General features: G+C 40.0%; 2 non-coding genes across 2 annotated transcripts; one reads left to right on the plus strand and one right to left on the minus strand.

Annotated features, from left to right (window-relative positions):
* Nucleotides 1–435: 435 nt before the first annotated feature.
* On the minus strand, nucleotides 436–507 carry TRNAP-AGG (transfer RNA proline (anticodon AGG)). The gene has a single exon. It is a non-coding gene; the product is annotated as a tRNA-Pro (tRNA).
* A 16,458-nt stretch (nucleotides 508–16,965) lies between these two features.
* TRNAA-UGC (transfer RNA alanine (anticodon UGC)) lies at nucleotides 16,966–17,037 on the plus strand. The gene has a single exon. It is a non-coding gene; the product is annotated as a tRNA-Ala (tRNA).
* The last annotated feature ends 8,276 nt before the right edge of the window (nucleotides 17,038–25,313 follow it).

A 25,313-nucleotide genomic window follows, 5' to 3' on the forward strand; every position in this document is an offset into this window, starting at 1 on the left:
TCGCATGCTTTTATTTCGGGTGTTTCAAGTGATTCGTTGGGATCCGGTTCTTCATTTCTCCCCTTTCCGAAAGTCTTCCTTCCGTTATGACAGTGTCCTTAGGGGATGTACAGTCTCACACAGCTTGTGAATGGACGAGTTATGTTTTTACTTTCTATGTGTGCACGAGTGGTATGGAAAATACTGGAACTAAATCTGTATGCCTTCAAAAGAAAAAAAAAGTTGCGGTCGAGTGAATTCCGACTCATAGTGGCACTCTAAACCCAAAAACCAAACCAAACCCATTGCCGTCGAGTCGATTCCGACTCATAGCGACCCTATTGGACAGAGTAGAACCGCCCGATGGTTTCCAAAGAGCCCCTGGAGGATTCCAAGTGCCCACTTATTGGTTAGCACTTGTAACACTTCATCACTACGCCACCAGCGTTCCAAAATGGGCTCGTCCGGGATTTGAACCCGGGACCTCTCGCACCCTAAGCGAGAATCATACCCCTAGACCAACGAGCCACTTGGTTTCACACTCCTAAGGCTCTGGTAAAGTATTTTCCCTTGAGGACAGGCCATTGTGAAGAACAGAGCACTATTTTAAAGTCCTAACTTTTCCCGCTCCCTTTGCTGGAAGAACCAGGGGATATTTCTTTGAAGGTCAGTGAGAATGTGGTGCTGCAACTCAAGGTAAAACCCACAAAGTCTGAGGCGCCCCCTAAAGCTGGGCCTCCAGGAGTTTTTCTCTCTTAAGCGAGTCTACTCCCAGTCTCCAGCAATAAACAATTCTAACTCTGGTACCAGCTGCAGTGACCATTTCGACACCTAGTAAGCAGCGATTCTCTGTATCAGCCTCTTCGTTTCTCATTTTCAAGTTGTTGGTTTGCCCTGTGATCTCAATTCTCTGATGTATCTATAAAGAGCTGTGAATTTTGCCACTTTTTTCTTGTCTTGAGGATGGGAGAGATGATTTCCAAGTTCTTTACATGCCAGACTGGAAACCAGAAGTCATTAATTTTTAATCGATTGCTTGATAATGTTTTGGATACATCAGTTTAATAAAGTATATTGTTAAAATTAAATTCATAAGCTTATTTTTAGTCGTTTAATGTGGCTCCTGGAAAACTGGAAATGGCATAAGTGTCCCTCATTTATGGCTTGCATTATATTTCTGTTAGACAGCACTGGCTAGAGAAGATGGTACCTGAGTAGGTGTTGTCCTGGGAGAACCACTAGGCAGAGAGGACAGAGTAGGACCTACCCACATTTATGTTTCATATCTCACATGGACATGGAAATGTGGTCACATGCATGATCTCCTTCAGTCTTTATAGCATCCGGTTTTACACAGCAGTCATTGGCCTCATTTTTGAGATAATGAATGAAGGCTAACTACTTTTTGGTAATTGCCCTGTGTCTCCCACCTCAATACATTGTAAAAGAATCCTTGCTTATTTAGGCAATAAAACACTCTATGATACTCTGTCCAATCAAGTATTTCTTAAATAAAATGCAATCGTCTGAGCTGAGATGGGCTGTATGACCTAATGGATAAAGTATCTGCTCCCCAATCTCTGTACAGTCAACGTCCCTATCCTCATGTTGCTTCTCACTTTGTACCAATTTTCCTTTTGCAGCTTGATGTAGTTTTTGAGGTTGGAACACTGTAGGTTATTTTCTCCTGACAGTGTCCCAGTAGTTTCCAGTGGAAAACAGATACCGACTGTGTAAGCAAAACACTGAAAAGTAGAAGAAGAAGAAAAAAAAAGCACATTACCTGTTACCCTGATAAAGAATGTCAAGAAACAGGTTGATGTTAGAGTGGAAAATATGGAATATTTATACACGAGTCTTGATGACTTCACCGCCATTTGCTTTCATTGTTCAGAATTCTAGTTTCCTTCTTAAATGTTCAGCAGAATTTTTCATATAGAAATGTTTATTTTTGTTCTTTCTCAAACAAAAATAATTTGGAAATTTGAAACAGGGGTGCAAGGCTGTAGGGCTGTTATCAGCAAGAAAATTAAAGATGTTCTTAAAATTGTTTAAAAATTCAAAGATGTTCAACAAATTTCCTTATTCTAGCAGTTTAATAATGCAGTGGACTCAGGATTCAAACCTAAATTTTTTTATTACAAAATTTTTCTTGCATACACCACACCCACATTTGTACACTCATACAGTATAGTGATTCTTTTTATACAGGACTTTAAACATTTCTTGCAATTAAAACCATCCCTTCTCCCACACCTCCCCATACATAACATGAAAGCAGAAAAGGATCATAAGTATAACCAAAATGCATTTCTTTTAAGTCGACCCCAACTCTTAGCGACTCTGTAGGGCAGGGTAGAACTGCTTCCTAGGGTTTTCCCTATAAGACACGATACAATTGCCCCTATAGAGCCTCTGCGGCTGTCATCTTTATGGAACCTCACTGCCCTGTCTCTCTCCCTGTGAGCAGGTGGTGGGTTCAAACTACTAATCTTTCTGTTAGTAGCCAAGCACTTTATCAGTGCACCATCAAGTAGTGTATTAGAATTTCTTACCCCACAATTTCCATAGTAGAACCATCCCATAGGGTTTTCTAGGCTGCAATATTTACAGGAGCAGTTCTCCAGGTCCTCCTCCTGCAGAGCAGCTAGATAGATTGAACCAGAGACCTTTAGGTTAGCAGCCTAGCTGGTAACCGTTGTGCCACCAGGGCTCCTGGTGTTTTTCCTTTTAATTTTAAATAAAATATTCAACACTTCATGGGAGACCATATCAATACGGAAATAAAGGAGAGGATGACAAAAATATATACGAATACAACCTGGTTGAATTTGCTAAAATCAGTAACTACTATAGTGACATATATAGGAATATACACATGTATGTATATTATTAAAAAATTCTCGGCTGCATGGATTTACCACTCTTACTTCTATTACAATCTCCAAGCTGGGATGCAATTGTTATATAAGAAAAGGGATGGTAATAATTATGCAAAGGTCAAAGAAACTGCCAAAACTCAGGCTTGAACAAGGGACTGTAGTTTCCTCAGGCTGACACTCTCCCAGCCAAGCTATTTCAGCTATTTGAGGAGAGGATTTTCAGTAATCCTTTCAAAGTTCTGTTTTACCTTTTTACTTACAAGGCTCGTGTGTTTTTAAATACTGAATCTCATTCAATGTTATCTACTCACTCTCCCAAAATTATATGGGCTCTGTTGCCACCCATGTCTGAAAAATTCGATCCAATTATTGGGAACCTTTGATGGGTTCGTAGAGGAGGAGGAGGGTGAAGAAGGAGAGAAATAGTTAAAAGGGGAAGAAGCTTCTGTACCTGGCAACTTCTGGCTGTTCCATGCTCCAAATGCTGCTCAGAAAACTAATGGAATTCCTAATGAAATGCAGGAGTCTGTTCTTTTTCTCCTCCTTCAGTCCTTCGTTTTCTGTCTTGCTCTTCAATGACACTGGAAAGAGGTACAGAGGATTACTGAGCACGTTAATGTGGTGGTGGCCTTCTTGCTTCTGAGTAGAAATGGGGAAACATTTAAAGGCAATGCACTGAATAATTTGTGTATTTCCATATGAATTCACAAAACATGTTTTCAAAAGGAGAAAAGAACAGAAATGTTGGGAACTATAAGCAGCAGATGAGTTCTGTGGTTTCCAACCTCCTCAAGGAAAGGACACACTCCCATTGAGCTACAGCTCTCTCACTACAGGAAGGTCATGAAGATCCACTTTGAAATATTACCCCGCATTTCTAAGAAGTCTTTGCAGATCTGAATCTTGGCCAGAGAAATGCTCCACTGTTTCAAATCCCACTGGACCTCCCAATCTGGTTGCATCAGAACAAGCAAGACCAGAAGGAACAGGCTCACTTGTGCTCTATTTTGTGGTTACTGAGGAAGAACAACAAAAAAAAAGAATTGTGAGAAATTAAAGACGTCCTTGGACAATCTATTAACCATCTTTGTTAACAGACCCTTCTGTGTTCTCAGTTGGGCCTCTGTCGATTAAAAGACAGAAGGCTGAGGACCTTCCCACTTATTGCTTCTACCCATTCCCGGTCTGACTCCCCACCTCAGCCTCAGCTGGCAGTAATATTTAGGATCAATCACTATATGTGAAGGCACATCTTTCCCAAAATCCTCTGACCCAGGAAATAGGGAAGGGCATTTCTCAAGGAATCCTTTCCAAATAGAAAGTTGAGAAAATCATTAGCGTCCATGAAAGTAAAGGTGTGAAAGACAGGGCTGAATTGGGAGAATGCTAGACTAAAGCATTAAAAGTACCAGATCATTTCCCAGGGTTGGAAAGGTCCTCAGTTTATGTCAGAATGATGTCTCCTTCCTGCACCAAGTCACCCGACAACAAATACCCTCCAATACTCACTTTCACAAGTAAATTTTCTAAAGGTCTAAGATAGGAGAGTCGGAACTGCGTGCCTCCAACTTTCTTTGCCTTCCCCAGTGTTACAAACAATAAGACTAAAGAGCGCAACTATTTATTGAGTGAGAGATGTTCGCAAACCACTGTCAGTTCTAGAGAAACTGCTGCAATTACCTCAAAGCCTCTTTTTTTTTTTTTTTTGCCTTATATACTGTTTACAATTTTGTGATAAAAGAGAATGTACATTTGGCACAGTAGTTCAGAAGACCAAGTCACAGGGAATACACAAAATCCTAGAAATACAGGTCTTGAGAAAAAGAAACTTTTAGGCTAGATATCTACCATTCTTTACTTCAAAGTGGGCAAGGTCCTTGGGGAAAAAAAAAAAAGGAGCGTTCTGGAGGGATGAATGAGGTTGATTTACAGGGGGATATTTAATAATAATATAAATGTCCAGAAGTCTTGGAGCACAGTCCAGGCTTTGGGGAATTATTTAATTTATATTTCAGTATTTTAAATCTTTTTTTTTTATTTTTTATAATTTTTATTGTGCTTTAAGTGAAAGTTTACAAATCAAGTCAGTCTCTCACACAAAAACACATATACACCTTGGTATATACTCCCAATTACTCTCCCCGTAATGAGTCAGCCCACTGTCTCCCTCCGCTCTGTCTTTTTGCATCCATTTCATTCGCTTCTAACCGCCTCTAGTCTCTCATCTCCCCTCCAGACAGGAGATACCAACATAGTCTCAGGTGTCCACCTGATCCAAGAAGCTCACTGCTTCCCAGCATCCCTCTCCAATCCATTGTTCAGCCTAATCCCTATCTGAAGAGGTGGCTTCAGGAATGGTTCCTGTCCTGGGCCTATAGAAGTTCTGGGGGCCATGACCACTGGGGTCCTTCTAGTCTCAGTCAGACCATTAATTCTGGTCTTTTAATGAGAATTTGGGGTCTGCACCCCATTGCTCTTCTGCTTCCTCAGGGGTTCTTTGATGTGTTCCCTGTCAGGGCAGTCACCGGTTATAGCTGGGTGCCATCTAGTTCTTCTCACCTCAGGATGATGTAGTATGTGGTTCACATGGCCCTTTCTGTCTCTTGGACTCATAATTACCTTGTGTCTTGTGTCTTGGTGTTCTTCATTCTCCTTTGATCCAGGTGGGTTGAGACCAGTTGATGCATCTTAGATGGCTGCTTGCTATGTTTAAGACCCCAGACGCCACTCTCCAAAGTGGGATGCAGAATGTTAATAGATTTTGTTATGCCAATTGACTTAGATGTCCACTGAAGCCACAGTCCCCAAACCCCCGCCCCTGCTAAGCTGGCCTTTGAAGCATTCGGTTTATTCAGGAAACTTCTTTGCTTTTTTTTCAGTCCAGTTGTGCTGACCTCTCCTGCATTGTGTGTTGTCTTTCCCTTCACCTAAAGTACTTCTTATCTACTGTCTAATTAGTGAATGCCCCTCTCCCACCCTCCCCTCCTCCCCCTCTCGTAACCACAAAAGAGTGTTTTCTTCTGTTTAAACTATTTCTCAAATTTTTATGATTGTGGTCTTAGACAATATTTGTCCTTTTGCAACTGACTAATTTCACTCAGCATAATGCCTTCCAGATTCCTCCATGTTATGAAATGTCTCACAGATTCCTCACTATTCTTCATGGATGCATAGTATTCCATTGTGTGAATATACCATAATTTATTTATCCATTCATCTGTTGATGGGCACCTTGGTTGCTTCCATCTTTTTGCTATTATAAACAGTGCTGCAATAAACATGACTGTGCATATACCTGTTCCTGTAAAGGCTCTTATTTCTCTAGGATATATTCTGAGGAGTGGGATTGCTGGATCATATGGTAGTTCTATTTCTAGCTTTTGAAGGAAGAGCCAAATTGATTTCTGAAGTGGTTGTACCATTTTACATTCCCACCAGCAGTTTATAAGTGTTCCAATCTCTCCACAGCCTCTCCAACATTTATTATTTTCTGTTTTTTGGATTAATGCCAGCCTTGTTGGAGTAAGATGAAATCTCATTGTAGTTTTGATCTGCATTTTTCTAATGGCTAGTGATCGCGAACGTTTTGTCATGTATCTGTTAGCTCCCTGAATGTCTTCTTTAGTGAAGTGTCTCTTCATATCTTTTGCCCATTTTTTAATTGGGTTATTTATCTTTCTGTAGTTGAGTTTTTGCAGTATCATGTAGATTGTAGAGATCTGGTGCTGAACAGAAATGTCATAGGTAAAAAGTTTTTCCCAGTCTGTAGGCAATCTTTTTACTCTTTGGGCGAAGTCTTTTGATGAGCATAAGTGTTTGATTTTTAGGAGCTCCCAGTTATCTACTGTTTCTTCTGCATTCTTAATAATGTTTTGTATACTGTTTGTGCCATGTATTAGGGCTCCTAACCTTGTCCCTATTTTTTCTTCTGTGATCTTTATCATTTTAGATTTTATTTTTTGGTCTTTGATCCATTTTGAGTTAGTTTTTGTGCATGGAATGAGGTATGGGTCTTCTTACATTTTTTTGCAGATGGAGATCCAGTTATGCTAACGCCATTTGTTGAAAAGACTGTCTTTTCCCCCATTTAACTGTTTTGGGGCCTTTGACAAGTATGAACTGCTCATATGACAATGGATTTATGTCTGGATTCTCAATTCTGTTCCACTGGTCTATGTATCTCTTGTTGCACAAGTACTAGTCTGTTTTGACTATTGCGGCAGTAAAATAGGTTCTATAATCAGGTAAAGTAAGGCCTCCCACTTTGTTCTTCTTTTTCAGTATTGCCTTATTTATGTGGGGCCTCTTTCCCTTCCATATGAAGATGGTGATTTGTTTCTCAATTCATTAAAGAATATCCTTGGGATTTGGATTGGAATTGCATTAAATGTATAGACCATTTTTGGTAAAATAGACATTTTTATAATGTTAAGTCTTCCTATCCATGAGCAAGGTATGTTCTTCCACTTATGTAAGTCTCTTTTGGTTTCTTGCAGAAGTGTACTGCAGTTTTCTTGGTATAAGTCTTTTACATCTCTGGTAAGATTTATTCCTAAATATTTTATCTTCTTGGGGGCTACTGTAAATGGCATTGATTTGGTGATTTCCTCTTCGATTTTCTTTTTGTTGGTATAGAGGAATCCAACTGATTTTTGTATGTTTATCTTGTATCCCAATACTTTGCTGAACTCTTCTATTAGTTTCAGTAGTTTTCTTGAGGATTCATTAGGGTTTTCTGTGTACAAGATCATGTCATCTGCAATAGAGATACTTCTACTTCTTCCTTGCTAATCTGGATGCCCTTTATATCTTTATCTAGCTGAATTGCTCTTGCTAAGACCTCCAACACAATGTCGAATAAGAGTGGTGATAAAGGGCATCCTTGTCTGGCTTCTGATCTCAATGGGAATGCTTTCAGGCTCTCTCCATTTAGGGTGATATTGGCTGTTGGCTTTGTATAAAAGCCCTTTATTATGTTGAGGAATTTTCCTTCTGTTCCTATTGTGCTGAGAGTTTTCATCATGAATGGGTGTTGAACTTTGCCAAATGCCTTTTGTGCATCAATTGATAAAATCGTGTGATGCTTGTCTTTAGTTTTCTTTATGTGGTGGATTCCATCAATTCTTCTTCTAATGTTGAACCATCCCTGCATACATGGTATAAATCCCACTTGGTCATGGTGAAATACTTTTCGATATGTTGTTGAATTCTATCGGCTAGAATGTTGTTGAGGATTTTTGAATCTATGTTCATGAGGGATATAGGTCTATAATTTTCTTTTCTTGTTGCGTCTACCTGGTTTTGGTACCAGGGATATGGTGGCTTCATAGAATGAGTTTGGAGTATTCCGTCCTTTTCTATGCTCTGAAATACCTTTAGTAGTAGTGGTGGTAACTCTTCTCTGAACATTTGGTAGAACTCTGCAGTGAAGCCGTCCAGACCAGGGCTTTTTTTTTGTTGGGAGTATTTTAATTACCTTTTCAATCTCTTCTTTTGTTATGGGTCTATTTAGTTATTCTACCTCTGTTTGTGTTAGTTTAGGTAGGTAGTGTGTTTCTAGGAATTCATCCATTTCTTCTAGGTTTTCAAATTTGTTAGAGTACATTTTTTCATAGTAATGTGATTTGATTCTTTTAATTTCAGTTGGGTCTGTTGTAATATTGCCCATCTCATTTCGGGTTATTTAATTCCTCTCCTGTTTTTCCTTTGTCAGTTTGGCCAGTGGTTTGTCACTTTTGTTGATTTTTTCAAAAAACGAGCTTTTGGTCTTGTTGATTCTTTCAATCGTTTTTCCTTTTTCTATTTCTCTTAGTTCAGCTGAAATTTTTATTATTTGTTTTCTTCTGGTGCCTGTGGGTCTCTTTTGTTGCTCTCTTTCTATTTGTACAAGTTGTAGGGATAATCCTTTGATTTTAGCCCTTTCTTCTGTTTGGATGTGTGCATTTATTGATATAAATTGGCCTCTGAGCACCGCTTTTGCTGTGTCCCAAAGGTTCTGATAGAAAGTGTTTTCATTCTCATTGGATTCTCTGAATTTCTTTATACCATCCTTAATGTCTTCTATAATCCAGTGTTTTTTGAGCAGGGTATTGTTCAGTTTCCAAGTGTTTGATTTCTTTTCTCTGCTTTTCTTGTTATTGATTTCCACTTTTATGGCCTTATGATCAGAGAAGATGCTTTGTAATATTTCACTGTTTTGGATTCTGAAAAGGCCTGCTTTATGACCTAATACATGGTCTGTTCTAGACAATGTTCCATGTGCACTGGAAAAGAAAGTGTAGTTGGTTGCTGTTGGGTGGAATGTTCTGTATATGTCTATGCGGTCAAGTTGGTTGACTGTGGCATTTAGATCTTCTGTGTCTTTATTGAGCTTCTTTCTGGATGTCCTGTCCTTCACCGAAAATGGTGTGATGAAGTCTCCTACTATTATTGCGGAGCTGTCTATCTCAGTTTTCCATGCTGATAGAGTTTGTTTTATGTATCTTGCAGCCCTGTCACTGGGTGCATAAATATTTAATATGGTTATATCATCTTGGTGTATTGTCCCTTTAATCATTATATAGTGTCCTTCCTTATGCTTTATGATGGATTTAACTTTAAAGTCTCTTCTGTCAGAAATTAATATTGCCACTCCTGCTCTTTTTTGATGGTTGCTTGCTTGATATATTTTTTCCCATCCTTTGAGTTTTAGTTTGTTTGTATCTCTAAGCCTAAGGTGTGTCTCTAGTAGGCAGCATCTAGACGGATCTTGTTTTTTAATCCATTCTGCCACTCTCTGTCACTTTATTGGTGCATTCAGTCCATTTACATTCACTGTAATTATGGATAGGTATGAAGTTAGGGCTATCACTTTGGTGTCTTTTTTTGTGTGTTGTTGACAGTTTCTTTTTCCCACTTAATTTAATGTGCTGAGTAGAGTATCTTTATATACTGTCCTTTCCTCATATTTGTTGTTGTTGATTTTGTTTCTGCTGAGTCTCTATTCTTTTCTTATATTTTAGTTTGATGAGTAGGAGAGTTTGTCTCCTTTGTGGTTACCTTATTATTACTGCTATTTTTTTAAATTTAAAACTAACTTTTATTTTTTTGTATTGCCTTATCTTCCTTTCCATATGGAAGGTGTATGATTACATTTCTTAGTCCCTCTTTATTATTTACATGTTGTCTTCTTTTTTATAATAACATTGCTGTTACCCTGTTTTGAGCTTTTTTTTTTTTTTTTTAATAATTTTGCTTTTTTTTTTTTTTGGATTTCCCTGTTTGGGTTAACTTCTGATTGCTCTGCCCAGAGTTCTAGTCTTGGGTTGATACCTGATATTGTTGATTTTCTAACCAAAGAACTCCATTTAGTATTTCTTGTTGTTTTGGTTTGGTTTTTACGGATTTCCTCAACTTGTGTTTATCTGGAAATGTCTTAATTTCACCGTCATATTTAAGACACAGTTTTGATGGATATATGATTCTTGGCAGGCAATTTTTTTCCTTCAATTTTTTAAAATCTGTCATCCCATTGCCTTTTTGCCTGCATAGTTTCTGCCATGTAGTCCGAGCTTATTCTTATTGGCTCTCCTGTGTAGGTGGCTTTTTGTTTATCTCTCACTGCTCTTATAATTCTCTCTTTATGTTTGGTTTTGGCAAGTTTCATTATAATATGTCTTGGTGACTTTCTTTTTAGATAGACCTTATGTGGAGTTCGATGAGCATCTTGGATAGATATCTCCATCTTTCACAATATCAGGGAGGTTTTCTGCCAACAAATCTTCAACAATTGTCTCTATATTTTTTTATCCCTCCGTGTCTTGGTGCTCCAGTCACTCATAGGTGATTTCTCTTGACAGAGTCCCACATGATTCTTAAGTTTTCTTCATTTTTTTAAAATTCTTTTATCTGATTTTCTTCAAATATATTAATGCCAAGTGATTTATCTTTGAGTTCAAAACTTCTAGCTTCTACTTGCTCAGTTCTGCTCCTCTGACTTTCTATTGAGTTGTCTAATTCCAAAATTTTACTGTTAATCTTTTGAATTTCTGATTGCTGTCTGTCTATGGATTTTTCTAGCTTATTAAACTTTTTATTATGTTCCTAAATAATCTTTCTAAGTTCTTCAATTGCTTTATCGTGTGTTCCTTGGCTTGTTCTGTGTATTGCCTCATTTCCTTCCTGATGTTTTGAAGGGTTCCGTATATTAAACTTTTGTATTCTGGCTCTGGTAATTCCAGGAATGCACTTTCATCTAGAAGATCCCTGGATTCTTTGTTTTGAGAGCCTGTTGAGGTGATCATGACCTGTTTCTTTATGTGACTGGATATTGACTGTTGTCTCCAAGCCATCTATAAGTTATTGTATTAGTTTAGCTTGCTTACAGTGTTGTAGCTGCTTGCTTTGTTTTGTTTTGGTATACCTCCCTGGGTTGCTTGAGTGAGGTAGCTTGATTATTTTCACCTTTGTAGCTCTGATGGTCTGTCCCCAGCTGGCTAGAGCTGTTATCAGGTATATAAGTCTAGGAATCCATTCAGTTTTTTTGTATGAATTCAACTCAGGTTTCCAGGTAGCTAATCATCAAGTGTGTGGTACAGACTCTGTCCTACAGTTTTAGAGGGGCAGGGGTGATTGGTGTATATAGCCCTATGTGATTGCAGCAGGGGGTCACGCTCTGAACAGGGCAGGGAGCTGAGAACCGACCCCCGAGTGTCTCTGAGGAAGATGCGTCCCTGTTTCCTAGAGCGTGCAAGTGGGTGGGTTTTGCAGTGGGACCATGGGCATCCAAAGGTTTTGATTGTGAGGATTGGAAGGTACCAGTTCTCTTTGGACCCCTGTCGTGGGTGGCTGGGTGACCTGAGTGAAGCGACCAGTCCTTAGGTCCCTGATGTGCTTAGGTGAGGACCTTGCTTAATAGGCAAAGCAATGTCAAACGTCAAACACCCACCTCTGCACCGCACAGCTGAAATGGCTGCAGTCTGCCAACAAGGGCCTATTCTCCTAAAATATGCCCATACAAGTCCATGCAAAAGCGAAAGGTGCTCAAGATCTACGGACAGTTTATGCCTGGACAGGAGCCGCTTCTATCCTGAGCTCCCCCCTGGTGAACGGAGCTAGCAAATTATCTTTTCCCCCAGTTGCAAATTTTTCCTTCCCTAAGGCCAGGAAGATGGCTCTAGGTGCTCAACCGGGCCTACCTCAGGCCCAGGCATTCCACTGCTGAAGCCGGCTTGGCGGTGGAGGCGGAGGGGGATGGTGAAATATATGGAAGTACTTAACCTTTTGCCTGGAGTGCCGTTCTTCTGAGGTGCCAGAGGTGTGAGTAGGCTGTGTGGCTGGCTGCTTTTCCCTGAGCAAACTGCAGCCAAACGCTAGTACCAGCCCGCCATGGCAGCTCCTGGAATGGTGCCTGAGGGCTTCCCACGATTCAGGTCCGATAACTCCTTTCCACTTCTGAACAGTCTCTTCCTCCCCCTTGCCCTCAGTTTGTTTTCTAAGCTTGCCTTTGAAGCTCAGGGCTCCCAGCTTCTCACAAATATACTCCTTTCACTTGTTTTTTTTTCATCTTCTTTGCAAAGAGGGCTCCCCAGAAGACTCTGTCTATTCTGCCATCTTGGCTCCACCTCCTATAGAGACATTTTTGGAACCAAAAAGCATTTGAAAGGCACCAGCAGTGGGGTGGAAATTCCTAGAAGCTTACTGGTCATACAAACCAGATGTGATAAGATTGACCATGAAGAAACAGAGGCAGTGGCTGTTCTTTACAAAGAAAGCATTCAGCATAGCTCGGATCCATTCACTTTTATTTGTAGTGGGTCCTCAACTAATGACTGTGTCCCAAGTCAACTCTTACATAAGTCGAATACATTTTTTGTTTGTTTTTTAGTTTTTATCATTGTTGCCTTTTGTTATCAATATTTTTATAAATTTGTTCTTTGTTTTCCGGGGTTGGCATGAGAATGATAACATAAGCAACCTCGTATGTAGGGCATATTATTAACGATAAGATGTACAGAATACAAAAATAAGGGTTGTGGTCAGTGGCGCGCTTTGTCACTGAAGGAGGACTTACGTCGGAACTACCTGTATCTATTTTCCTTTTTGATAGAAAAACCGTTTGGGCTGCTTCACATGGGTCTGTCTCCTTTTGATGTCAACTGAAGTTTCCAATAAATTTTTTATTTAAAGATTTAAAAGAACAGAGAAAATGGAGTGAGTAAGGAAATACAGGAAAATTGATGCTATGGAATATCAACTGGGAATGTGTTGATTCTTCTACTTTCATATTAGGAAGGCTTCTAATTCCCTGACAGTCTTCCTGACCTTGCCCAGAGTCCAAGCCACCTGCTCGCCTAAAAAGACTCGGAATCTACAGCCATCCTCTGGTTTTTAGGCCCAGCACCCGCAGAGAAATCTGAAGGCGTTAGGATGGGCTCCTCTGCTTTTGCTCCCTCCTTTTTTTTTTGGCTCAGAATTCACGAGGCGCTAAAGAAAACTGTCCGCGCCTCACCCCCGTCCCTTTTTCTGTCTCTTTAATAATAGAACAAATGGGAGCCAAGATGAACCACCTGTTAACATGCATGCTTTTGATTCGGGTGGCTTAAGTGATTCCGTTGATATCCGGTTCTTCATTTCTTCCCTTTCCGAAAGTCTTCCTTCCTTTGCCACAGTACCTTTAGGGGATGTAGAGGCTCACAGCCCATGAATGGAAGAGCATTCAAGGCAGTACACCGGGTTATGCTTTTACTTTCTATGTGTGCAGGAATGGAATGGAAAATATTAGGAGAACTAAATCTGTATTCCTTCAAGGGAAAAAAAAAAAGATTTCCGTGATGACTCCAACTGATAGTGACAGTATAGGACACGATAGAATTGCCCATACTGTTTCCTAGAATATGCCAGTGGCCTTTTGTTTAATAGCCCAATACTTAACTACCGCAGGGCTCTATTCCTTAATTAATACTGTTAATAGTGTTGGATCAGAGAAAAACTGCGGAAGTGACTGGGATCTAACCTGGCGCTTCATACCTGCAAGGAATGCCCTCTCCCACTGAGCTATGTTCCACACTCAGGGTCAGCTAGCAGAAATTTAGCTTCACTTAGTTGTATTACAATCCTAAGGTCTTGGAATGCAATTGTCATATTAAAAAAGGATGACAATAATTACGCATAGGTAGACAAAACAGCCAAATCCCAGAATTAAACCAGGGACCTTCAGATCTTCAGTGTAGCTGCTCTCCTAACTGAAGTATATTGGCTGCTAGACACATGACCTTAGTTATACCTCAAAGTACTGTGTAGAAGACTAGTGTACTTTTAAATACAAATTTCAGTCAATATTATCTATTCACACACCCAAAATTACATGAGGTCTGTTGCCACCCATGTCTGAACAATGTGATCCAATTTTTGGAGACTTTGGATGGGTTCGTAGAAGAAGATTACAAGGAATAGAAAATAAAACAGGAAGAAGCTTCTCTCCTTGGTAACTTCAGGCTCTCCTATGCTTTAAATACTGCTTAAAAAACTAAGGAAATTCCAAATGAAATGGTCAAGCCCGTTCTTTCTCTCCTCTTTCATTCCAGTCCTTCTTTTTCTGTCTTGCTCTTTGGTGACACTGGAATGGGAAACAGAGGATTATTGAGCACATTAATGTGCTGGCGAGCTACTGGCTTCTGAGTAGAAAGGGGAAACATTTAAAAGCAGTTCATCGAATAATGTGTTTATTTCCATATGAATACGCCAAATGTGTTTTCAAAGGGAGAAAAGAATGGAAATATGGAAATTGTAAAAAGCAGATGAGTGTGTATGGTTTTGAACCCTCTCAAGGAATGGACACACTCCCATTGAGCCACACCTCTCTCACGACTGAAAGAGCATGAAGATCCTCCTTGAAATATTAGCTGTATTTCTAAGATATCTTCGCAGATCTGATAGTTGGCCAGGGAGAAACTCCACTGTTTCAAATCCACTGTACCTCCCAAGGTGGTTCCATCAGAACAAGCAAGACTAGAAGGAAAAAGAGAAAGTGGAAAGATCATGCTCACTTGAGCTCCAGTTTGTAGGATCAGATATATGTATATATATAGAAGGATTGAAAGAAAAGTAAACACGTCCTTGGACAATCTGTCAATGATCTTTGTTGACAGATCCCTTTGTGTTCTTAGTTGGAACTGTGTCATTTAAAAGACAGAAGGCTGAGCACATACCCATTGATTCTGTCTATCCCTTCCCCCTCTGAATCACTGTCTCCTTCTCTGCTGGCAGTAATATTTAGGTTCAATCACCCTACAGGGCGGCAGGTGGTTTCCGAAATTCATTTGAGCAAGGAAATAGGGAATGAGATTTCTCTAGGAAAGCTTTCCAAACAGAAAGCTGAGGAAATTATTAGCCACAATGAAAGTAAATGTGTGACAGACATAGCTCACTTGGGAGATTCTTAAAGGTCTAGAAGTCTCAGATCCATTCCCAGGATTCTACAGGTCCTCAATTTCTGTCAAAATGATGTAACCCTCCTGCGCCAAGTCACCATACAGTGAATACCTTCCAGCACTCACTTTCTCTAAGACAAGGAGAATTGGAACTACTTGCTTCTGACCTGCTTTGCCTTCACCGGTATTAAAAACTACAAGAATAAAGAGCTCTACCATTTATTGAGTGAGTGAAAGAAGAAAGGAGAGACATTTGCAAACGGGCAATAAGTTCTAGAGAAATTGCTGGGCCTATTGCAAAGCAGTTTTTTGCTTATATGTCCTTTACAATCTTGTGGTAAAAAAAGTATGTAGAGTTGATACAGTAGTGCAGAATAAGTCACATGGAACACCCAAATCCTAGAGATACAGGTTTTGGGAAAAAAAAATTTAGGTTAGGCATGTACCATATGATACTCCAAAGTGAGCAAACATCCTTGGGAAAACAAGAAGGGGCATTCTAGAGGGATTACTGAGGTTGGTTTACAGATGGATGTTTAATGATAAAGTGCCCAGAAGTTTTGAAGTATTGCACAGGCTTCTGGGGAATTGTTTAATTTTAACAGCAGTAAATACTTAAATTCAGTATTGTAAGGCTTTAAATAAAGACCTGCCTGCAATATGCTCCTCAATACCACATGAAGGATCTTGGATCAATAGGCTTTGGACTCACTGTACAGATCATCCGCCATACATGCTAAGCTGAAAGCATCCCAGTGAAAGAAAAGTCCTTGCTTAAGTTCTTCTCTGGCCAGTCCAACCCCATCTGCTTAGTATCATTCAGGACTTCCTCGTATTTTCAGATTCACCAATGGCATATTTTGATGACTTCCAGGGCTCTTTGACTTTTTCCTTTCAAACATCTGTATCTGAAGGAAGCTTTACATTTATGTCACTGGGTTGTCAGAGGGAAAGGAGTTTGACAGGTTTGCTTTGTCGTTGCTATGCAGTTCCTGACTCTGCATTTGACCTGTAGATTCTACCAGTCTAGAAAAAAGTCACTTCATGCAAAGCTGATGGAGTTTTGAAGTTTCCCCACCTTTAAAATCATTTGTGGACATGATCCTCAAGCGAGGGATAGAGATGGAGTGTGGAAGCAGGTCTAAGGACCAGCTCAGAAGGTGTGAAGTGACAGGAGCAATGAGAGTCAGCTGGAAAGGATGGTGGCAGGGCACTGACCCAAGCAGAAGTGAAGATCAATGAATTTTTTTTTTTTTTTTTACTAACGTCTGCGGCTGCCAGTGATCTAAGGAGCTACCCATTTGGAGTCATTATCAGTGTGATAGATATTAGAGAGGTGTGATTTTCTTGGGACTTTCCTGGGGGAGGCAAGTAACTTTCATTTAAAGAGTCTGCTGGCAAGTATACCTTGGAGAGGACTACCAGAGTGGAAAGATCCTAGGACCAGAAAAGGTTATTCAAACAACAATCCAGTTAACCTTCTCCATCTGTCACCACCAGGACAGTATCCACATTACTAATTCCAGAAAGTGTGGAATATAACCATGTGGTTTTATTTATTTATTTTAGTGGGTTGGTCTTATTCTAGGCAACCTTTTGTTTTGTTTTGGGGGGATGGGAAGAAGGAACCGCACAGAAAAATATCAGTATGCTTTTATGAAAAGAAAAGTCATCATCAAGCTAGTCAGTCTTCAGGGGGTGTAGCTCAGTGGTAGAGCATGTGCTTTGCATGTACAAGGTCCCTGGTTCAATTCCTGGCACCTCCACTTCACCACTAAGCAACCTCATCCTCTGATTTCCTTTATCATGTTTGTTCTGCTCACAGGAAAAGAAAGCCAATGGTCCAAACAGTTGCTTTTAGTGTTCTTCCATTTATACTTGTTGGGGCTTAACATCTCCCTGGGCAGGATGTCAGCAGAAGGAAGACAAGAAGGAAGAGACAGAGAAGGAACCAAACCTTGCCCCAAAGCAAGAAGACTTGCACCACAACATATAATCAATTAATACTCGGTTTTAGTTAGCATATCATGGATAATCAAGGTAGAAGAACAAGGACAGAGAGAAAGGAGAAAAGGAAATGGACCTACGAAAACCCCTTAATGCTTTTAATCATTTAAAGTCAGACTAGAGGAAAGTTTCCAGCTGATTTTCTGGCCCATAGTGGCACAGTGGTTAAGAGTTCATCTGCTAACCAAAAGGTGGACAATTCCAGTCCTTCAGCCTCTCCTTGCAAACCCTATGGGGCAGTTCTCTCTGCCCAATATGGACTTTAGGAGTCAGAATTGACTCAGTCCCAGTGGGTTAAAATGGCCCTTTATTGCAATCTTTGACAGAGCTGTCAATGGGGGATGAGTGATTAGAGGACATTGGACAACCCAAACAACAGCGCTCAAGAAACACAGAGATATTCAACATGAACATTGCAACTATAATCCAAATTCTGGCAACTGAGAGTATCACTGGCCACAATAGTTCAATTTGGGAGTAGATTAGCTTTAAAGTCTTAAAAGTTTCTTGTGCCACTCCTGGTTTTAGCAGAGCAGTTATTCTCATTCATCGTGAAACGACTTTCATTGGAGGATTTCAAACACCATGTTGTAGAAAATATCCCACACTGCACACACACCTAGCTGAATTAAAATGATATATGAGCATTGGCCAGTACCCTATTAAAATTCCTTCCCTTCTACATTTCTTATATTTGGCTACAGAATCCCACTTTCTTGTCTTTAGAACTTTAAATAAAGTCACATAACGTATTCATTTCACACCACACCAAAGATTTCTGAGGGAGATGCATCCAAAGGACTATGTAGAGGGATGAGGAGAAAGAGAGCAGAGAAGGGTAAAAATAGATAGATGTATCTCAGTTGCTTGTGTTTCCTATAACAAACACTCTCAATTGGAAGCCATTTCAAGAAGCTTCTACTTCTTGCCAAACCAGAAGTAAGGCACCAAGAAGGGGTTCCAATCTTCAATATCTGAGCTGGAATCAGAGGCCTTATCCTTCGGGCCACAGGACTGATACACTAAAAAGTAGTCCAAATCTGAAAGGAAAGTGTGCTGGGGAGCATGTGGTTTCTGTTTTCAAATGTTTAACTTTGAAATTGAAAGAAAATTGAACGACATTCAAAAAGGAATCAAGTAGCAGCTGAAACCACTGAAAACAATTACATAGCATTAATAAACTTTGCAATGATTAGGAGTGATGTATTTCTTCCAGGGTGCTTTTCTCCAAGTCACTGATAATAATGATACTTTGGGTGGAGAAATACAAGCCAAGAAGTAAAGTCTTTGATAACGGGGTGCAGATGACAGCATGAGGAGAGGGAGCTCCAAAGGTTAGTATGTTCAGGCCTTTCTTGCCTCAAAGATAAGATGCAATGCCCCAAGGAGAATGGTCTGGAAGCTCAAACAAGAGCTTCCCCTGTCAGAAATGCCTATTTTTAAAGCCAGGAAAAAAATTTATTTTAATCCATTTGTAACATGGATTTTAACAACTTGATCTTCTGTCATCAAGTAGAAGAATCACCTGACATGGAGGTAGAACTAAATAGTGGGTCCCTTATCTCCCTTGGTGAGAGGTTTAGAGGTCTGATGTGCAATTGGGTGACTTCCAAGCTACTTCAAGTGGGATAAGAGAGCCAAAATAGCTTGGAGGGGTCCTTCTCTCATTGAAATGTTAACCTCTGAGGGACTTTGCTGGAAAGTCATCTCTGAATTGTCTTGGTATTGATCTACAAAGGAAGCCAAGGCACTTATGTGTGACCCACCCCCAACTATGCCTTATAAGGCCATAGACTAGGAGAAAAGAGAAATCCACAAATAACTAAAGTACAGCAATTACAAATTCTCTCAGTTTTCACATAGCCTTGGTTTCTTGGAAGTACTGAGATTTTTTTTAGAGGTAAACAATACTCTTTTCCCAGAGGAAATACTCTGTCTTTCCTCCCCAGAGAGGTTAGTCATTCCTTCACAACAAAACTTCCCCATTTGTTCCCAGATTCCCTGTACATTATTTTCCCCAGGTTTAGGTCAAGACTAATGAACTGTCTTGGGTCATACTCTGGAAGGTATGTAATAATGTGCATTAATTCCTCAAGATAATTACCCTTTTTTCTTTGAATGTGGCAGGAAACAGTGCATAAAGACGTGAAGAAGGAAGAGGAAGGAGAGAAAGGAACTGAGAAGGAGTGGCTCACATTGGTAGGCAAGGTGCATCATCAAGAAAGGCAAGTACAGAAATGTAGAAGATTAAACCCAGGCTTCTTTGCATCCGCATCGTTATTGTACATTCTCGTAGGTCTTTGAATTCTCTCCACCTTTTTTCTCCTGTTTCCCAAAGCTGCAAGAAAGAGGTACAAGGCAATGCAGAGGGATAAGAAGAAGAGTAGCATTCATGTTGCTTTCAGAAAAATAGGTACAGGTGGGGAAATAAGAACAAAGGGATAAAATCACAGCATTTGGCAAGTAATGAAGTCCTTCTTGTCTAGCTGTATGATCATAAACTGGCAGTGATTTGTTTAGGGGTCACCACTCTGGTTATTAAAATCTAAAGTGTTACAAGGCAAAGATAGAAGGAAGAGCAATGATCTGATGAATGACAGCACCTCTTTCAATCAAAATATTCTTTCCAACAAAGAGAATTCAAAGAAAACTATCTGCGCACTTGAATTAAGAAACCAATTGGCCACATATAACCAAAAAAAAAAACAAACCTGCTACCATCGAGTCAATTCTGACTCACAGAGAACCTGTAGCACAGAGAAGGCCACCACAGGATTACGAAAGAGCAGCTAGTGCATTGCAACTGCCATATAAAAGCCTAAAGGAGGTAGTCAGAAATACCATATACATAGGCCTGGGTAGCTCAGTTGGTAGAGTAGGAGACTTTTAATCTGAGGGTTCAGGGTTCAAGTCCCTGTTCACACAATCTTTATTGTACTCTCAATTATTTCTCTTACATAAAAGCCCTTCATTTTACCTTAGTTACCTATTCTGGAAGCTCTGCTTCTTCACTCCTCTCTTCTTGCTCTTAGCTCTGAAGAAAACCAGAACAGAAAAAGAAATGGTAGCCATTCCTAACTGTGTTTAAGTCTTTAATTCAAATCTGTAGATAAACATCAGCTTGAGAACAGAAGAACTAGATGTTGCCCAGCTACAACCAATAACTGCCCTAACAGGGAACACAACAGAGAATCCTTGAAGAAGTAGGAGAGAAGTGGGATGCAGACCTCAAATTCTCCTAAAAAGACCAGACTTAATGGTCTGGCTGAGACTAGAAGGACCCCACAGATCATGGTCTGCAGACCTTCTGTTAGCCCAGCAAAGGAACCATTCCCAAAGCAAACTCTTCAGACAGGGATTGGACTGGAGTATAAGATAGGAAATGGTACTGGTGAGGAGTGAGCTTCTTGGATCAAGTGGACACATGAGACTATGTGGGCAGCTCCTGTCTGAAGGGGAGATAAGAAGGCAGAGGGGGACAGAAGCTGACAGAATGGGCATGGAAATACAGGGGAGAAAGAAGGAGTGTGCTGTCTCATTAAGGGGAAGAAAAACTAGGAGTATATATAAAAAAAAAAAAAAAAACCCGGTGCCGAGTTGATTCCAACTCATAGCAAACCTACAGGACAGAGTAGAACTGCCCCATAGAGTTTCCAAGGAGCACCTGGCGGATTTGAACTGCTTACCCTTTGGTGTAGCAGCTGTAGCACTTACCACTATGCCACCAGGGTTTCCAGAGTATATAGCATGATGTATATAAATTTTTATGAGAGACTGACTTGATCTGTAAACCTTCACTTACACCACAATAAAATTTTTTTAAAAAATTTTTAGGTAAGTCAAAACAAGTGCCTATGGTTCTTATTTAGGCTTCTTTTAGTGCAAGAAAAGGCTAGAAGCCTTTTCAATGATTTAAAAGCTGTACATGCAGCATGTAAATGTGATTGTGGTGAAAAATTTGGTGGAGTAGGATTGACTCAGTCATTTCAAAGTGAGAGCAAATTTACCCAACACAAAAGGTCAAAAGGAGTTCTCCTGAAGTCAGAGGTGTATAACCTGGGGACTGCCTGTATAAGTTCTCTACAAGGAACTCATTTCATATATGTAACTATATACCTAAACCAAACCCGCTGCCATCAAGTCGATTCCGACTCATAGCGAACTTATAGGACAGACTAGAACTACCCCATAGAGTTCCAAGGAGTGCCTGGCAGATTTGAACTGCCGACCTCTTGGTTAGCAGCCAAAGGACGTAGCCACTACACAACCAGGGTTTCCCCATGTAACTACATAAAAAAAAAATTAGGTAGAAATTAAAGAGAATTTTTAAAAAGATATATCATACAGACAATCAAGAGAAAACACAAGTGACTATATTCATATTAAAAAATGAAAACTTCAGAACAAAAAATTAACAGGGACAGAGATAGCTTAATGATAAAAGGATCAATCCACAAAAGGAATAGGAAGTCGTTATTTTTTACTGCTGTCATATTCCACTGAATTAATACTGTCGTTGATGTTGTCAGTTGCCTATGTAAAGAATAGCTGCTTCCTCTGTTCCTTCACAGTCAATCTGATCACTTGGTAAACAGTGCTGAAAAGAACATGGGTGTGCATATGTTTGTTCGTGTACACGCTCTTATTTCTCTAGGATATATTCCAAGGAGTGTGACTGTTGGATCACATGGTAGTTCTATTTCCAGCCTTTTGAGGAAGCACCAAATTTATTTCCAAAGTGGTTGTACCATTTTAGGTTCCCATCAGCAGTGTAGAAGTGTTCCAGCCTCTCCACAACCTCTCCAACATTTATGATTTTGTGTTTTCTGGATTAATGCCAGCCTTGCTGGAGTGAGATTGAATCTCATTGTGGTTTTGATTTGCATTTCTCTAATGGCTAATGATCTTGAGCATTTCCTCATGTATCTCTTAGCTCCCTGAATGTCTTCTTTAGTGAAGTGCCTGTTCATATCCTTTGCACATTTTTTGATTGGGTTACTTGTCTTTTTCTTGCTGAGTTTTTGCAGTATCATGTAGATTTTAGAGATCAGGCGCTGATCAGAAATGTCATAGCTAAAAACTTTTTCCCAGTCTGTAGGTAATCTTTTTACTCTTTTGGTGAAGTCTTGGGTTGAGCATAGGTGTTTGATTTTCAGGAACTCCCAGTTATCTAATTTCTCTTCTGCTGTTTTTGCATTGTTAGTAATGATTTGTATACTGCTTATGCCATATATTTTTTTTTTTTGCCATATATTAGGGCTCCTAGCATAGTCCCTATTTTTTCTTCCAAGATCTTTATTGGTTCAGAATTTATATTTATGTCTCTGATCCATTTCGAGTTCATTTTTGTGGCTGGTGTGGGGTATGCATCTTGTTTCATTTTTTTGCAGATGGATATCCAGTTATGCCAGCACCATTTGTTAAGGAAACTGTCTTTTCCCCGTTTAACTGACTTTGAGCCTTTGTCAAATGTCAGCTGCTCTTATGTGGATGGATTTATGTCTGGGTTCTCAATTCCGTTCCATCGGTCTATGTATCTGTTGTTGTAGCATTACCAGGCTGTTTTGACTACTGTGGCGGTGTAATAGGTTCTAAAATCAGGTAGTTCGAGGCCTCCCACTTTGTTCTTCTTTTTCAGTAACGCGTTACTTATCTGGAGCCTCTTTCCCTTCCATATGAAGTTGGTGATTTGTTTCTCCATCCCATTAAAAAATGCTATTGGAATTGGGATCAGAATTGCATCGCATTTATACATCACTTTTGTCAGTATAGATATTTTTACACTGTTCAGTCTTCCTATCCATGAGCAGCGTATGTTTTTCCACTTATGTAGGTCTCTTTTGATTTCTTGCAGTAGTGTCTTCTAGTTTTCTTTGTATAGGTCTTTTACATCTCTGCTTAGATTTATTCTTAAGTATTTTATCTTCCTGGGGCTACTGTAAATGGTACCCATTTGGTGATTTCCTCTTCAATGTTCTTTTTGTTGGTGGGGAGAAATCCAACTGATTTTTGTACGTTTATCTTGTATCCTAATACTCTGCTGAACTCTTCTATTAGCCTCAGTAGTTTTCTTGAGGATTCTTTAGGGTTTTCTGTGTACAAGATCATGTCGTCTGCAAATAGAGATACTTTCACTACTTCCTTACCTATATGGAGTCCCTTTATTTCGTTATCTAGCCTAATTGCTCTGGCTGGGACCTCCAGCACAATGTTGAATAAGAGTGTTGATAAAGGGCATCTTTGTCTGTTTCCTGATCTAAAGGGGAATGCTTTCAGACTCTCTCCATTTAGGATGATGTTGGCTATTGGCTTTGTCGAAATAAATGCCCTTTATAATGTTCAGGAATTTTCCCTCTATTCCTATTTTGCTGAGAGTTTTTATCATGAACGGGTGTTGGACTTTGTCAAATTCCTTTTCCACATCAATTGATCAGTTCATGTGGTGCTTGTCTTTTGTTTTATTCATATGATGGATCCCATTAATTGTTTTTCTAATGTTGAACCATCGCTGCATACCTGGTATGAATCCACGTGGTCATGGTGAATTATTATTATTTTTTAATTTTTATTAAGCTTCAAGTGAACATTTACCATTCCAATCAGTCTGTCACATGTAGGTTTACATACACCTTACTCCCTTCTCCCACTTGCTCTCCCCCTATTGAGTCAGCCCTTACAGTCTCTCGTTTCGTGCCAATTTTGCCATCTTCCCTCTCTCTCTATCTTCTCATCCCCCCTCCAGTCAAGAGTTGCCAACACTCTCTCCAGTGTCCACCTGATTTAATTAGCTCACTCTTCATCAGCATCTCTCTCCCCCCCACTGACCAGTCCTTTTCATGCCTGATGATTTGTCTTCGGGGATGGTTCCTGTCCTGAGCCATCAGAAGTTCTGGGGAGCATTGTCTCTGGAATTCCTCTAGTCGCAATCATACCATTAGGTATGGTCTTTTCATGAGAATTTGGGGTCTGTATCCCATTGGTCTCCTGCTCCCTCAGGAGTTGTCTGTTGTGCTCCCTGACAGGGCAGACATCGATTGTGGCCGGGCACCAACTAGTTCTTCTGGTCTCAGGATAATGTAGGTCTCTGGTTCATGTGGCCCTTTCTGTCTCTTGGGTTCTTAGTTGTCGTGTGACCTTGGTGTTCTTCCTTTGCCTTTGCTCCAGGTGGGTTGAGACCAATTGATGTATCGTAGATGGCCGCTTGTTGGCGTTTAGGACCCCAGGTGCCGCAATTCAAAGTGGGATGCAGAGTGTTTTCATAATAGAATTATTTTGCCCATTGACTTAGAAGTCCCCTCAAACCAAGTTCCCCAGACCCCAGCCCCTGCTCCGCTGACCTTTGAAGCTTTCATTTTATCCCGGAAACCTCTTTGCTTTTAATCCAGTCCAATTAGGCTGACCTTCCTTGTTTTGAGTGTTGTCTTTCCCTTCACCTAAAGCACTTCTTATCTACAGATTGATCAATAAAAAACCCTCTCCCTCCCTCCCTCCCTCCCCCCTTTGTAACCACATAAGTATGTGTTCTTCTCCGTTTTTTCTATTTCTCAAGATCTTATAATAGTGGTCTTATACAATATTTGTCCTTTTGCAACTGACTCATTTCGCTCAGCATAATGCCTTCCAGATTCCTCCATGTTATGAAATGTTTCAGAGATTCGTCACTGTTCTTTATCGATGCGTAGTATTCCATTGTGTGAATATACCACAATTTATTTACCCATTCATCCGTTGACGGACACCTTGGTTGCTTCCAGCTTTTTGCTATTGTAAACAGAGCTGCAATAAACATGGGTGTGCATATATCTGTTTGTGTGAAGGCTCTTGTATCTCTAGGGTATATTCCGAGGAGTGGAATTTCTGGGTTGTATGGTAGTTCTATTTCTAACTGTTTAAGATAACGCCAGATGGATTTCCAAAGTGGTTGTACCATTTTACAATCCCACCAGCAGTGTATGAGAGTTCCAATCTCTCCGCAGCTTCTCCAACATTTCTTATTTTGTGTTTTTTGAATTAATGCCAGTCTAGTTGGTGTCAG

Source organism: Loxodonta africana, chromosome 1 (assembly GCF_030014295.1).
Source record: "Loxodonta africana isolate mLoxAfr1 chromosome 1, mLoxAfr1.hap2, whole genome shotgun sequence".
Classification (NCBI taxonomy): Eukaryota; Metazoa; Chordata; class Mammalia; order Proboscidea; family Elephantidae; genus Loxodonta; species Loxodonta africana.